Source organism: Pinus tabuliformis, chromosome 8 (assembly GCF_031772625.1).
Source record: "Pinus tabuliformis cultivar Carrire ecotype Pingquan chromosome 8, CPIR1, whole genome shotgun sequence".
In the NCBI taxonomy this organism is placed as follows: Eukaryota; Viridiplantae; Streptophyta; class Pinopsida; order Pinales; family Pinaceae; genus Pinus; species Pinus tabuliformis.
In genome coordinates this window covers 1916843309-1916859614 of record NC_142294.1, presented here as the reverse complement: position 1 = coordinate 1916859614, position 16306 = coordinate 1916843309, and positions in this window count along the sequence as shown.

Here is a 16306-nt window from a genome sequence, read left to right as displayed (position 1 = left end):
CCGTGCTTTCGAAGATCTAAAGAAGCTCGTATCTACAACCCCAGTCCTTCGAGGATCAAACGGGGATTTACCATTCCGGATATCATCTGATGCCTCAGATACATCCATTGGCGCAGTCCTTGGGCAGGAAGAGGATAAAAAACCATATGCTATCTATTACATTAGCAAAAATTTATCCCCTGCTGAATTAAATTACACTGTTACTGAAAAAGAATTCATAGCTGTGATACATGCTATCAATAAGTTTAGACATTATATTACAGGCTATCCTGTTATTTTATATACAGATCATTCTTCCATCAAATATTTAGCAAATAAGCCTATCACAAATGCTAGAGTAACTAGATGGTTGATTTTATTGCATGAATTTGACATCACAATCAAGGATCGGCCTGGCAAAGAAAACCCTGTAGCCGATTTTCTCTCAAGAATACCAAAGCCAATCGATGCAGCAGCAGTTGAAGATCAATTTCTAGATCAGCACCTGTTTGATGTTGCTGTTCAAACACCCTGGTATGCTGATGTTTCCAATTACCTTGCAGTAGGTAAGCTACCAAAACACTTAACCCCTAATGACCGCAAGCAGATTGTTCAGAAGAGTGCTCGATTTTTGTGGATTGGGGGCTATTTGTTTCACACAGGGGCAGACATGCATATCAGGAGATGTGTTAGAGAAGATGAAATCTTTGACATCCTAAAAGCCTGTCATGATGGACCGTGTGGCGGACACTTCGCTGAGCGTAGAACTGGACATAAAGTATTGTAGACAGGATACTACTGGCCCACGATTTTCAAAGATGCAAAGAAATTTGTCCAAGCCTGTGACAACTGCCAGCGAGTAGGACGACCTGGTCAAGTTGACGAGATGCCTCTGAAGCCACAATTAGTCATTGAACCATTCGAGCGATGGGCTCTTGATTTCGTTGGCCCCATCAACCCATCATCAAATCAGAAAACATATATCTTGGTGGCAACAGAATATGTCACCAAATGGGTTGAGGCCGAAGCATTGCCAAGAGCCACAGAGGATTCTGTAATACAGTTCCTGTTCCATCTATTTGTACATTATGGCCTTCCAAGGGAAATAATTACAGATGGAGGACCACAATTTGTTGGAAATAAATTAGCTGCAACACTCAACAATTATCACGTCCAGCATAAAATTACTACTCCATATCACCCACAGGCGAATGGGCAGGTAGAAAGCAGCAATAAGATAATAGAATCAATCCTAACGAAAACCATTGTGTCACATAGGCGTGATTGGGCTGCTAGACTACCTGAAGCACTCTGGGCTTACAGAACAACATGGAGAAGCACCACTGGTTACTCACCTTATCAATTAGTGTTTGGAAAACAACCTATTTTTCCCATAGAATTTGAAATCCAAACCCTACGAACCGCATAGGAAGTTGGCCTAGATCTACGCGAGGCACAAATCAATCGACTACAGCAGATCAATGAATTGGACGAAATTAGGCTCTCTGCACTACAAAATACAACACTGATTCAACAACAGCGGGCTAAATGGCATGACGCGCTCATCAAAAACAAAGTCTTCCATGAGGGAGACTGGGCTCTGTTATATGACTCTCGATTTCAGGACTTCCCTGGTAAACTCCAGACTCATTGGTTGGGACAAAGATAATTTTAGGGGCGAATGTTCGCCCTTTGGCGAAATTAAGGGGTTTTAAATTTTTAGTGGGCGAATATTTTGTATCATAGTACATTTTTACAAATCACCTCAAATAGCCCACCTTATTTTAAGGGAGAGGGTAAAAAAGGTAAATTTAGCCCTTGAAATTAGGAGTTACAACCTTCCATTCGCCCATTTTCAAGAATAGGTTTTATTTAATTGAATCCTATGGGCCAAATACCATATTTATAAAAGAGGTATGGTAAATAAATAAAACATTTTTTATATTTACTCCATAAGTCAAGTGGTGTAAACAAATAAAAATATAAGTAACGTGGAGGTACGGTAAATAAACAAAACGTATTTTTATACTTACTCAAAAGGTATGGTAAATAAATAAAAATATAAATAAACTAGACGTATGGTAAATAAATAAAACCTCTTTTTATATTTAGTCCATAACCCTCGTTCTATTTATGAAGGCTCAAGAAAGAGGTTTTATTTAAGTGAATCCTATGGGCCAAATACCATATTTGTAACAAAGGTATGGTAAATTAATAAAAATATAAATAAACTAGAGGTATGGTAAACAAATAAAACATTTTTTATATTTACTCCATAATTCACGTTATATTTACGAACACTCAAGAAATGGGTTATATTTAGGTGAAACCTATGGGAATAATACTATGGGACAAATACCATGGACTAGATTGCTATTAATACCATGCAAAAAACCATTATTAACCCTAATATTAGAATTATTAAAAATAAAAATCGCACATGGTATTCACCAAAATGGCACATGGTATTGACCCATGGTATTCACCTGGAATGTGGCCTATTTAAATGGGGCGATTAAACCAGCATAGATCCATTTTTACTCTTCTCTAAGAGTTCACAATGCTATTCACTAGGACTTTACAAAGTTTTATTATTTAGTGAAAGACTCACCAAGATCTTACAAGATTTGAAATATTCGCCATTCCTGGTGAGAGATTCGCCAAAAAATTATATATACATATTATATTATTGATAAAATCGCCTTCCATTTTCCCTATATACCATGGAGATTCGCCCATTTATTATATTTATAAATTTAGGGGGGGTTCTTAAAATTTTCCCTGGGTTGGGACCATATGAAATCCAGAAGGTGCATGACAATGGGACCATCACGTTAATCACCATTGACGGTTCTGGATACGCCTTCAAAGTGAATGGCCACCGAGTTCGTCTCTATCGCAAACCACTTACTCGGGAGTCCTTCTGCCAGCAGCTACGTCGAGACACTGATATGGAGATTTTAGGAGAGGAAGAGAAATCTTCCTCACCTGTAATTCATTAAGGAATTCATTCCTTTTTTTTTACAGTCTGTACATAAGTTCTTTTTTTAAGTTGTTCTTGTACATATGTTTGAACTCAATGTTTTTTTTGCTTTCTCAAAATTTCGATTTTTGCCGTTCCATTTCTAAAAGAATGGCATTTGCGTGTTTTGTTGTTCCTTTTCAAAAGGCACAGCATTCTGGATTTTCTGCTGTCCCTTTTTAAAAGGAACAACATTCTTGATTTTCTGATTTCTGCTGTTCCTTTTCAAAAGGAACAACATTTTCGATTTTTTTTTGCTGTTCCTTTTCCAAAGGAACAACATTTTTGGATTTCTGCTGTTCCTTTTTTTCAAAAGGAACGGCTTTGCTTGTTCTGTTGTTCCTTTTCTAAAGGAACAACATTTTGGATTTTTGTTGTTCCTTTTTCAAAAGGAATGACACTGCGGTGTGTTTGCTGTCCCTTTTCCAAAGGCACAACATATTTTGATTTCTGTTGTTCCTTTTCCAAAGGAACGACATTTTTGCCTCTTTTGTTGTTCCTTTTTCGAAGGAACAACACTATTGATTGCTGTTGTTCCTTTTTCAAAGGAACAACATTTTTGGTTGCTGTTGTTCCTTTTTCAAAGGAACGACATTTTGAGTATTTTTTTTCATAGCATTTTTTTATTATTATCTTTGTTGTTCCTTTTTCAAAAGGAACGACATTTGCATTCTTTGTCTTTTTCCAAGAGGAACACCACTAGCATACTTTTGCTCTCCTTGTGAAACAGCCTTTTGTTGATCTTAATAGAGGATGCTTCTTGCCCATATTCTTTCAAGTCTTTAAGATACAGCTATGCACTTATGCAATGAATATAAACATACCGAAATCCGCAAATCATATATCGCTATATTTATAAGGCTCTGCATTGGTAAGAGGACAAAAGGAAGGATATACTTATTTCTTATCTTTTGTTGTCATTATTTTACTAATTTTGCTCTGATTGGTTATCTTTATCATGTTGATCCCTTTAACCCTCTTTGATTATTATTTAGGAATAAGAGCAAAGGGCTTATATCTTCCTATTGAGATGATAAGACTTCTTCCACCATTCCTACTCTTAAGGAGTGTTGAACCACCCTTTGTGTATAAATAAAGAAAAGTACTCTATGAAAAAGAAAAAATGTGTGAACATGATTTATGAGATGTCAAATGCAGGATAGGGGGTCTCATCAAGAGCCAGCCTACCATGATCATGAGGATGGAAGTGAAGTGGCATTCCCACTATGGCCACCACACCAGGGATATGGTCCAAAAGGTATATAAAAAAAAATCGAACCTTGGAACAGGAGGTCTCATCACGAGCCGGCCTGCCCACCTTTCGCTCCTTCCTCGTGAATGGCATTATGGTTAACTGGTCACCAAGCCAGCATAATGGCCTACACTTTGACATAACAACATTCCTAAGTATACACAAAGGATCATGGTTCCAGGGGTGAAAAAACAACTCTGCCAAGGTTATGGACACCTGTCGGCAGCAGAGCACTGTTAATGGTATTGAAGTCACATTGGTTACACCAATGGGTACGATACTAATACTCTTTTGTCTCTTATATCCTAAGGAACTAATCATATATTATTTCCCGATTTATACATCGCATGAACATTTATTACCACCAATCATGGCAAAGGAAGTGACAATGACCACTCGAGATTTGGCAAGTACGACAGACGTCCTATCCCCCAGCCTCATATCATATCACAGCAGCCTCTTACGTAATACGCGATCAACTCTCTGCCTCGATTTCGGTAATTCGTTGTCCTTCTAAACATGGCATAACTTCATACGCTATTCCTTTATGACTCCGTTGCAGATCGAGTGCTGCTCCTTATTTGATGGCTGGGACAGCCTATCACAGTGCAGGGGGGGGGAGGTTAACCTCATTATTCCTTGAACTACGTGTCAGCTCACTATTCGGGAAAGATAGTGTACGACGGTATGGCATGGCTTAATGGCATGACATTTCTATTTTTACGCAAGTTATTGTTCATAATCCATTTCTGTTGCATACTCTGTGTTTTTTCTGAAGCTTGCGATTAGCACCCTCTCTGTGTTTCAAACAGAACAAGCAGTTGCTGTTCCATTAAGGATCCACAGTGAAACCATGGGAGGAAGGACAATTTGAAGCGAACCTCAGAAGTTGACAGTCTCCGCTGCTGCCTGAGAGATCCTGGAAAGAGCAGGGTGGCTGAATTATCTCAGTCGCCGCTGGAGTCTAATGAAACAGTAGCGATGGAATTTTTGTAGAAGCTATAGGAGGACCACTCCACAGTAAGGGCGAAGCGGATAACGGTCACCGACGATATAATTGCAGAAGTCTCGGGACTACCAGCCACCGGACCAGTATGGACACTAAAGAAGGAAAGATTACAGAAGATCATGGAAATTTTCCAGGACGAAGGCCAGAGCTTGACAATTAAGGGGAAGGGAGTTCTGCCAGCAACCTTTGGAGAACCCTGGATCGAATTAGCAAGAACAATTCAGAGTTACATTACCTGCGAGGGGAGGAAAGACATGGTAAGGCCGCGACATCTTAAACTCTTAGCTGTTTTAAAGCAAAAATGCTCTGTAAATCTACTTGCACTTCTGAATTCATTACTGCATGATGCTGCACGAAGCCTAAAAAAGGCATAGCATGTAGAGTCAGTCGTCAGTCACCATGGATTAATTCGATTAGTTGTTAGTCATAGTCTTACCCAGCAGCAAAGTAGTTGGGATGAACTGATTGCAATGATTGAGGGGGGAGTGACAACACCATCCCCAAAACATAAACATTCTTCAAGCACACCAGAACATCCGGAAAAATGTAGAGAATTGGTAAAACAAAAACATGTTGCTAGTGCATCTAAACGACCAGAAATACACCAGGAATCGGCAAAGCGTAAGCATGCCACTGATACACCTGAACAGCCAGAGAGGCCCAGAAAATCAGCCCGGTTAGCTCGAATAAGAGGAAGGTTAGAAAAGCTCCAAGAAAGCACAAGCCAGCCAGTGGTAATTGAGGACGAGCAACCCTCACAACTAGAAGTAGAGATAGAACAATCTGAAAAGGAGGCCGAGCAATCTGAAGAGGAAAATGAGGAAGCAGCTGAGCATTCAGAAACAGAAACAGAAGCTGAGCATTCCGCGGCAGAAACTGAGCAATCCAAGCAGGAGGAGGAAATAGGACAACAGGAAGGTAGCCCACCACAAGACCCAGTGGGAGAAGACGAATTGGCCGTAGTTTTGGCCAATATGGGTGAGTATGGCCAACCTTCCAGTCCAGCAGACCTCCACGACAAACCCCAAGAAGAAAACACATCCGAAAAACCACATGAAGCAGGGGCAGAAGAAGAAAATCTGCCTGTTCATGATGAAGCAAAGATAAGAGATACTGAACGGGAAGAATCTGTTCCCAAGTCACCAGAGGGAATTCCGGAGGGAGTAGGAGCAGAACAAGCATTTGTCCAGGTAGAGACGGAACCAGTTAAGGTTCCCACCCCAGAACAGCCAGAGCAGAACAGCGAGGAAGCACCCCAGGAGAAAGACCCAGAGACTAGTCATGGTCCAGACCATAGTAGACAGCCTGCTGTCCCTTCTCATGAAACGCTAGAAATTAAGAAATTGTGAAAGGAACGACAGAAATTATTGAATACAATAGCCCAGCTCCAACAACAAATTAGAATTCTGAAAGAAAACCAGAAGGTAAGGAAGACTGCGGGGAAGAAAAAGAGGGCCACTGCAGTAAAATCCCACAAGGCAAAAAGGCGAAGGACCAACGATCGCCCTGCTGTTCCAAACCCTGCTGAAGAACGGAATGTTGTTCCAAATGAATCTGAAGGACAGACAGCTATTCCAAATGATGTTGAGGAACATACTGTTGTTCCATTTGAAAAGGAATAGCAGCAAGCTGATATTTGTGTTAAAAAAGAAAAGGAGAACAAGGAGATCCAGACAGAGGCACCACCCTCAGGGGTAGTAAGGGTTCTGAACTCCAAACAGCGTAATAAGAAAGTTCACGTAAAACTCCCGGCCTCCACTGACCTATGTAAAAGAGATCCGAAGACAAGGACCTTGCATAAGATGATGAAGCAAGCCGAGCAAGAAGCTGAACAACTTAGAGAGCAAACGGTCCCCCGTGAGAAGTATGAAGAGTTACAGCAGCAGATAAGGAACATCAATCAATCCGAAAGCCAGGCCTTTGAAGGGTGGCAAAAGGAACAAGAGAAAGCTACAAAGGTAACCCGTAGGCTAGATACTGTTATCAAGCAGATGGATACCTTGTGTTCTTTATACAATGACGTTTTAGCATGTAGGGCCCCTGCCAAAAACTATGCTTTGTTTTTACTAGAACGATATTTACAATTAAAAATAAAAGTTGTTAAAGCATGCGCCCCTATACAAATCAACACTGTTAATGACTTTATAGACTGTTGTAAACATTATGGGGTGAAGGTCCAGAGATTGTTGTGTGAATTTTATTTGCATAACCTCATGCTAGATCAGGAGACAGAATTGAACCCTGGTCCTTTTGTTGGGGACATTCAATTACAAGCATTCATCTCATTCAAGGTTAATCAGATTAAATGGCTCAAAGCCTATAACACTTTCGAGAGGCGGGAAAATGGCCTAGACTTGTGGGTAAGGGCTGAGCCTAGGGACCCAGTGCGGTTATGGAAAGCACATAGAAACCTTATGAGAACTCCAGGTGTCATTGAAACATTAGGACCTATGCATGAGGCACTCATTCGACAAAGTTTAGAGTATTTTCTATCCATCAAAGACCTCGCCATTGATGCAGCCAAATTGCGGTACTGAATCTCTAATCCAAACATCCAACTCAGGGAACCGTTTAAGTATGAGAATTTTGAATTAGCTGCCAACCGTTTGAACCTCTATGGCGAGAGAATTTTGATAGCAAGACCATCCTGGTTAGGATATAGATTTCACAGTCCAATTATTTGGCACCCTGCACCCAGATATCAAGCCCTGTATGAGATGCCTGAGGGTCAAACAGGTCAGTTCTTTGACTATCTAGTCACTCATCATGGCTGTAGGCCTCCGCATGAGATTCCTTCTCTAGCCTAATCTCTCACTACCCTTGCATGTCAACTACAATGTTTTCATGAGGGCATGAAACAGGGTAAGTAGGGGGGTGTGTGGAGTACCAAAAAGGTATGCTTTTGATGATCATTTCAATAGCTTTTCAGTAGAATTTGTAAACCTTTTTGTATCATGAATCTGGAAAACAATAAAGAATTATAACAAAACATGAGAATTAATATGCAAGACTTAATCACTGATAATTGTTATTCTTCTGTGCAGGAAAGGGTGAAAACGAAGAGTTTCCATTCCGAAGGAAAAGATAAAGACGAGATAACTGTTGTCCCTTTGAAGGGAAACCGAATGTAAACAAGGCTAAGCAGATCAAAGCAAATCGGCCCGGAAAAGGAGGAGAAGACACCAGCTCAACGGAGAAGAAAAGAAAAGAATAAGGATTGATAGTTTGGTGAATCCCTTAGGATCTTTGATCCTGAGGGATCGCTACTTTATTTATCTTGTTCCGTAGACATCTCCGCCGTCACCTTTATATAAAGGGACAACACTGTTAACTTGGATAATATAATTTTATGTAATTTTCTGTAAAAGGTCAACTTTGATCATCGAGTCTCGTTGAGAACTGGTTCATTGTACTTTTGTCTTATGCATTAATATAAACTTGGTGATTATCTTATCTCTGCATCTGGATTAACTCAAAGCGGTGTACCCTTGAGGCTAAGGGCCCGGCCCCGGAGGACACTTGCTTCTGTATCACTACGATTTGATTTCTGCGTGGTTTGCTTATCATTGTTATCTGGTAATCTGATATTCTTTATGAATCGCCATTACATGCTCTATTAAAGATTAATCCATTAAGGTTTTTACAGATAGAATTGTGTATTGACTCTACATTATATTACTGATCCTTTCAGAGTTGATTGAATGATTATTAGTCTTGGCCGAATATTATTATTGTTTTGTTACAAAGCTCTTGTACTAAACATTTATGTCATAGATTCATTTGAAGTTGTGTTCTTCACGATTGTTGGATTCAGAAATAATGCTGTTCTATTTGGAAACACAGTCGTATTCTTGTTAATTAAGATTGATCAGATTACTGTTCCAGTGTGTTGCGTGTGTATGATCTATTGGTGCTGTTCCATAATTTATTCATAGTTAATGCTGTTCCATTAGTGAGTTCTGCTTGATTCGCCTTAAGAGTGAAAGATTGATATTTGATTGTGAAGAGTGCATTTGGGTTAATAGATTAAGTTTGGTTATGACTCGCGAGACTTAGTTATTTGATTATTGTTCCATTTTATTATTGTTGTTCCATTCCAGATTTGCTGTTCAATTCCTTATTTGCTGTTCAATTTTGCTATTTGTTGTTCCAGTTACTTGCATTTGTTAATTTGGTGTGAAAGACGATTTAAGGTTGTAGTGAGCCTCGACATTCACTACCTCGCTCCCAGACTCGTGATCCATGCTCTAAATTCCTTTTTATCAGTTTCCAAAGGGATGGGTTATCGTCACCGAACCCTTGACTGATCAGTTGCCTAGTTTTAAGAGCGTGTGCTTTAGTCATTTGAAGTAACTTAGTTATAGACAAGCATCCGTTTACTCTTGTATTTTTGTAGAATGCTGTACTACTAGCATTACTCTAACAAATAGCCTCAGATTGAGTCACTCTTTGTAATAACCAAGCGCTCCCGGATTGACATATTAATTTGAGATAATTAGAGGTGAAAGAGACCCTTTTTATAGCTCTACAATTGGTACTATGGTATACAAATTGGAGCTTCCTGTAGCTTCTTGAGTGCACCCAGTTTTCCATGTTTCATGTTTAAAGAAGGTTATAGGCGACAAGCTCCCAGTAGAACTTGATGAGGAAGGAAAAAATATATTGGAACCGGAAGTAGTCACAGAAACAAGAACTCGATAGCTACAAAATCGATCAATTTCGAAGTACCTCATCAAGTGGAAGAACTTACCTGCTAAAGATTCCACATGGGAGGATGATAATTTTATACATAAGCATCTAGAACTACTCAAGCATTGAGGACAACACTGTTTTGAAGGAGAGGAGCATGTCAGGTCCCTATAATACTAGTAATCACCCCATTACTATTGTAGTTGTATCCCTTATTACTATTGTTGTGCCCCTATTGTCTGCATATTGTTATAAATGTTCCCCATATAATCCCTCTATTGCTATTTTTGTGGCTTTATATTATTATTGTTAGGTCAGTTGGGTTATATTGTGACTCCTTAGACTCCTATATATAGAAAGGAGGTTTTTTCATTTGAATCATCCAAGAATTTTTCATTTGTGTAATGTAAAGGAGGTTGCCCCCTCGAAGAGGCTGAATTATGAGGTGTTCAACTCTCTTTTCTATCATTTTGTGAGCTGGTTTCATAACAAAGAGATAGAAATCAGAAGGGTAAGATACAATGGTTATGATCTAAGGGAGACCCTGATATTCACCTATAGGAATTGGCGTGACTGCCTGACTGACAACAAGCTCCAAAAGGGGTCCAGCATGACTGTTTTTGAGAAAATTATGCTGATCGGTTCGACTCTCAAAAAAATAAACATGCTAACCGAGGATTCAAGGAAAAAAATTAAAATGTTTCAAAGGCTAAAACCAGACTTACCACTGTAAATTTCAGGTTTAGAGCAGTAAAGTAGGTAAAGAAGAGAACACTAAAGGAAAATGGTGACTAGAAAAGTTCACACAAAACCATAAAATGACAATCAATCAAAAAGAAGGATTGGCTCCACAGTATTGTCGCTAATTTACAAAAGTAGGCTAAAATATTTACAAATAAGGTACTCCTTGACTGAAATGGTCAAGTTGTTCTCTCAAGTATCATTTTCTAGCTTTTTGGGCTCGAGATTCACAAATGTACGGAAAGAAACCATGTGGAGTTTTCTTTTTTGTGTCCTTTTCAAACTCTCTAAACATGAAAAAGATATTGTGTTACACCTTTGTTGGACTTGTTAAAACATTAAATGACATTGGATTCATCACCATGATGAACATAAGCTTCTCCTTCCTAGGGTTCATTAACTTTACTAGGTCGGATTCGTCTGAAGGATGAACTTACAGTGCAAGCACATGATATCCCCTTCAAGCTTGTGATAAAAAATAATTGGGGTACCTGCCAGAAATGGTGGGGAAAAATTGGAAATTCTATCAATCATGGTGGCAACTCACTCTTGAGCATGACACTTTCTCCTTCGTTTCGGGCTGGGATATCCTCCTTTTCATCATTAACCTTCCTAGGATGGGCCCTTCATTTTTTCCTTCCATTTGAACTCTACCACATCATCATGACCTTCGATCTTATGGATCCAAAAGCTGCCAAACTCTATAGTCGTGTCGTTGATATGTTCAAGAGTTAGTCCTTCTGTAGTTACACTTACTCCTGATTCTTTGTATCATCTAAAATCATTTGCATCTCTTTGTCTCGTGTCGATGATGTGGGATACATCATGGCCTTCCTTCAACATGGTCACTTCTTGTTGACTTTAGCTTATTATCCAGGAAGATTACCGAGGGACTCCCTTCTAGTACCTTAGAGCTTGCATTCCCTAATAGAAAGTTCTTCGCACTGGACAACAAGTTCACATCATTGGATTTCAATCGGATGATTTGATGCAAGGCTAGCCTACAAACCCCAGAATCTTCAACAATTTCTGTGCATATAAAAATGCTTTGCAATCACTGCCCAATTAACATTCCAAGACAGGGAAATTTCATATAGTTCCCAATTGCGGAAGCTATCTTTCACCATATCACAGTAAATATGTCTAAAGCATCAAAATTGTGAATGCTTCCTTAAACCATACCCATGTCTTAATTCCCTCATTCTTTAATCACCAACATTCACATACACATCAATTCAAAACTACAATCTGCATATATGGTTTTTCAATACGGATTTTCAAACAATCTCCATAAACAAATGCACCCATTTGTGAAGATTGAGTCTGGCAATTTAATACGACCATATATCATATTTATGCAAACACCAACATATATTACTCGTTAAAATTTCGGCAATGTATCAACCTCTGGACCGCCTTCAACTTATGGACTGCGCTTTCTTGGAATCGACCTTTTGAATTACGCATGTTCAAGTCTAGCTAACACTTTCATTCTATCTTACTCTGTTCAACTCCTACAATATATCATCATGTATACATGTGATTCCACAGTACATCATTTATACATGTGATTGCAGATCTGAATTCCATCGATAGAGCAACAACCCTTTATTGCAATTACAATCAATTAACACACAGAGTTTAGTTCTGCGCTTCATAAGCTCTGCGTTTTAGACTACTCCTCAGTCAGCTTTGTGCAAGATATATATACAACTCTATGTTGGATTTAAACAATTTCATCCAACCGCTTTTCATCAATCAGGATTTGAACCTGCAGTTTTAATTCAAATACGATTTCAAACAGTTCAGTCCAAATTCCATTAAACAATTCCGCCCACTATGAAGTCGACTTTCCAAGTCTAATTGAGCTCCGTTTGACTCTACATCTTGTACACAAACTGATCACTCAATAACTTTGAACTGTTTTAATCAATACATTCAGCACTAAGATCTTCAATCATAGGGATCGATTCACAATGAATCTGGCATCTAATAATAGATTTTATCCAACAGACTTATACACTTTTAAAACTGCCAATCGATTTCTATACAATCACATACTACTCAATCCTGAAAGCTATGTTCATTCTGAAAACTACGTTCTTATACTGGACTGAGTTAAAAGTCTACGCCCTTCATACAATCATGCCATAATCCATTCAGATCTAAAATCCAGCTAATCGATTTGAACATTCTAGCAAACAGAGGTTTAACCTTTATTAATCAAATACCCAATTCACAGTATTCTATTGGTTTATAACTGTGATGCCAGATATCTAATATTTGAAGGTCGATTTCAATGCTGCCTTGTTCATCGACTAATGTTTGAAATTATCTATTCTTATGTGACACTTATGATCACAATGTTTCCATATTTAATTCATGCGCCCACCATTATTATTCCACCGGAATAAATGCACTAATTAACCAGCAATTTCCAGCAAATTCACTCTTAACATAGTAATTGACCCATACATGAATTGACCAAATTAAGGTGCATAACTCATTAGTCACACTTTCATAAAAATGAACATACTTACAAACTTTTCTTCTTGGCCAAATATACAACGTTCATGGCCCTTACAATTTTCCAGAGGCTTACAGCCTTGGCTGTTCAAGCCTGCTCTCAATCACTCTCACTCTCCAACTATTCAAGTCTATTTTTCTCACAAAACCCACTCCTATTTATACACAAATAATGCATTTAATTCACTCAAAATATCTCTCCACCTAATCCTCAACTAATCCCATACGTAGAAATCCTAATCCCAAATTTTGCTCCTAAACTATTTCTCTCATATCCTTTTATTTATTAAAAGAATATTTACATAATCCTCTCTTTTCATAATTATCTCCTATTTTATTAAAAATAACAAATTAATTAATAACATATTATAATTTGTCACACCCCCTTTTCTAACATATTTACAAATAAAAAAATGCCCTTGATGCTCCTGCATCAAACTCCCAACATTAAAATAATCATGATCACCTAATCATGTGTTTGAATCTATGTATGCCTGGATCCCATATCTTGTACTGCAAATTTCCACTTGTCACTGCTTCTTTCTGATGTTCTTCTCGAGGTTTCCACACTTTATGTTTCATCACTCTACTGGCTGTGCTCTCGCAATATTTTGTTGTCTTCCTTTTGCTACTTCTCCTTTATTTCGTTGTTGCTGGTCTCTTCCGGGATTCTTTCATCATCATCCACCTCATCATTTCAATTTCTCTCTCTAATAGACTTTCTCCAACATCTTCAATAAAACCTGTACTCATAAAATAATTGTTAGAATAAAAACCATAAGGCTTGAGTGCCTCTTCTGCTGCTATCAATGTTGCCTCAGATGTCACCATTAATGTCATCACATATGTTGCTCTAGTTGTCACTTTGGATGTTGCTACCTCCCAAACTTCCTGTTCCTCTGCAACATTCCTTTGCTCGTCACTTGCAATTTCATCTGCAACTTCTTTCTCTAGTTCAAACGTCTCCAACAAACATTTCAGCATTTTATCAACATGCTGCAAATTAACTCTAGCATAACTTCCATCTTCCCCTTCGACAACCTTCAGTAATTGTCCAACATCATCTTGATTGATTCTGTTAATCAAATCAAGTCCTTCAAACATTGTAGCCTCATCTTCTAACATTGTAGCAGCTCCAAAATTTCGTACACCAGTCTTCTCTTGGCTATACGAACAAGCCAACTCTTTCTTGTCACCCATGGTAACAAGCCTCTATTTATGAGACATGACTGTCTCATCTTCTACCCGCAACAGTTCTTCTTCTCTCGAGACAATTCCAAGTGATGAACTATCTTTTATATCACCTGTAAACACAATCAAATTGTCAGCATTAAAATCACAAGCCCCAATGGTCTTACTTGTTGATTTAGTCATCTACAATTCTAAGTCTTCTTCAAGACTCAAAGAATATTTACTGGCTTTCTCCCCAGCTTTCTCTGGCAACACTTCAATATGCTGCTATGAGTTTCTTCCCAACTTCTCTTTCAGCACATCAGTATGCTGATTCGCATTCACCATGACATTGTCAGCTAGTCTCGCCTTCCTACCATCTATCTCCAAGATATCTTTCTGCTCTCGTTCACTGTACTGAACTCTTTCATCTGCTGCAATCTTTCTATCATACTCTGAATTTATCAACAAGTATTCTAACAAGGCAATTTCTCTGTAGCATTGTTGAAGCATATCATCATCACCTGCAATGATACATAAACTTTCAGTTTGCATATCAAAATGTTCAATAGTATCAACTGTTACTTTACCTATCTGCGCTTCAGACTGATTCTCTTCTTCAACATCCACAAGAATTTTCTCTTGTACTATAACAAAAAAAGCATCAATGCTTTCTTTTTCATAGTACTTATCATTTTCTGCTTCCTCTGTCTTCATTTCCTCCTGAGATCTTGGTATCTCAGCATCGATCTGAACAGTCTTCAGATTCAAATCTTCTTGAACAAACTCTAAAGCTTGCTCATCTCCTTGTACTGTACCTGCAAACATACACAACTCATTAGTTTTAAAACCACAAGACTTTTCAGTCTCGACTGCTTCCTCCAATACTTCCTTCCGAATAGATCTGCGTGTGGAATTTTCAAATTCCAACTCTGCGTCAAGAACTCTAAGTCCTTTCTTGATCCAGGTGGATCTTGGTGGCCACCTGCCAAGCCCACTTGGACCCCCACCATTGTTCTTCTCAACATTTTCAGTTTCCTTAATTGTAGCACAACTTACTATTTTTAGCAGTTTTTCGGGTCCTGAACTTCCGGAGCCGTTTTGAGGCCCTAAACGACGTTTTTGGGGAATCCGGGGGCAACAACGGTAGTGCTCGGATAGATCTTTCTAACGAGCTATTGTATGCGTCAAACGGAGATCGTATGCCAAAGTTACGACCTCGGGAAGTTGATGTACCAACTTACCCCAAACGGGGCCCATAGTTTGGCGTTTCATCTTCTAGGGTTAGGTTTTGGAATGTTAAGGGTTTTTTCACTGTTTCTCAACAATAAATAGGTCTTCGAGCCTCATTGTAAGGCAGTTCAGAGGCATGTAGCCACCACATCTCTTCTCAGAGATAAGCTACCATCGCCCTAGCTGGGTTATTTCCATTACTGTTTGTAAGCATATTTCAGTATTCTACATTAATGAAGTAAAGTATTATTCCCGCTGCATATCTATGTTTATGGTTATCTCTGTTTTTATGGTCATCACATCTCTGTTTTTATGGTTATCTCTGTAATCTGTTGCGTTTCTGTAATCTGATGCGTTCCTGCTTAAATCCGGATTAGTGGTATCAGAGCGGTCTGCTTTTTCTCAGTTTTTCTTTGCATGTCCCCAACGAGGTCGGGATATAAGGAGTTAGGGCTTGAACTGGTCGAACCTTTACAAGACGAGCCTCGCAAATCCTGACGGCCTCCCATGGCAGATGAGAAGAAAGATGAGGGGGCAGGAGATCCTATCAAAATCTTGCTCGAAGAAGCCCTCGAGCGACAACGGAACGCGATGATGGACAGTTTCGCCCAGATCCTTCAGCGGCTACCCAGAAGCGACGCTTCAGCTTCTAGCAGCTACTCTGGAAATGCCACGCCCTTTAAGG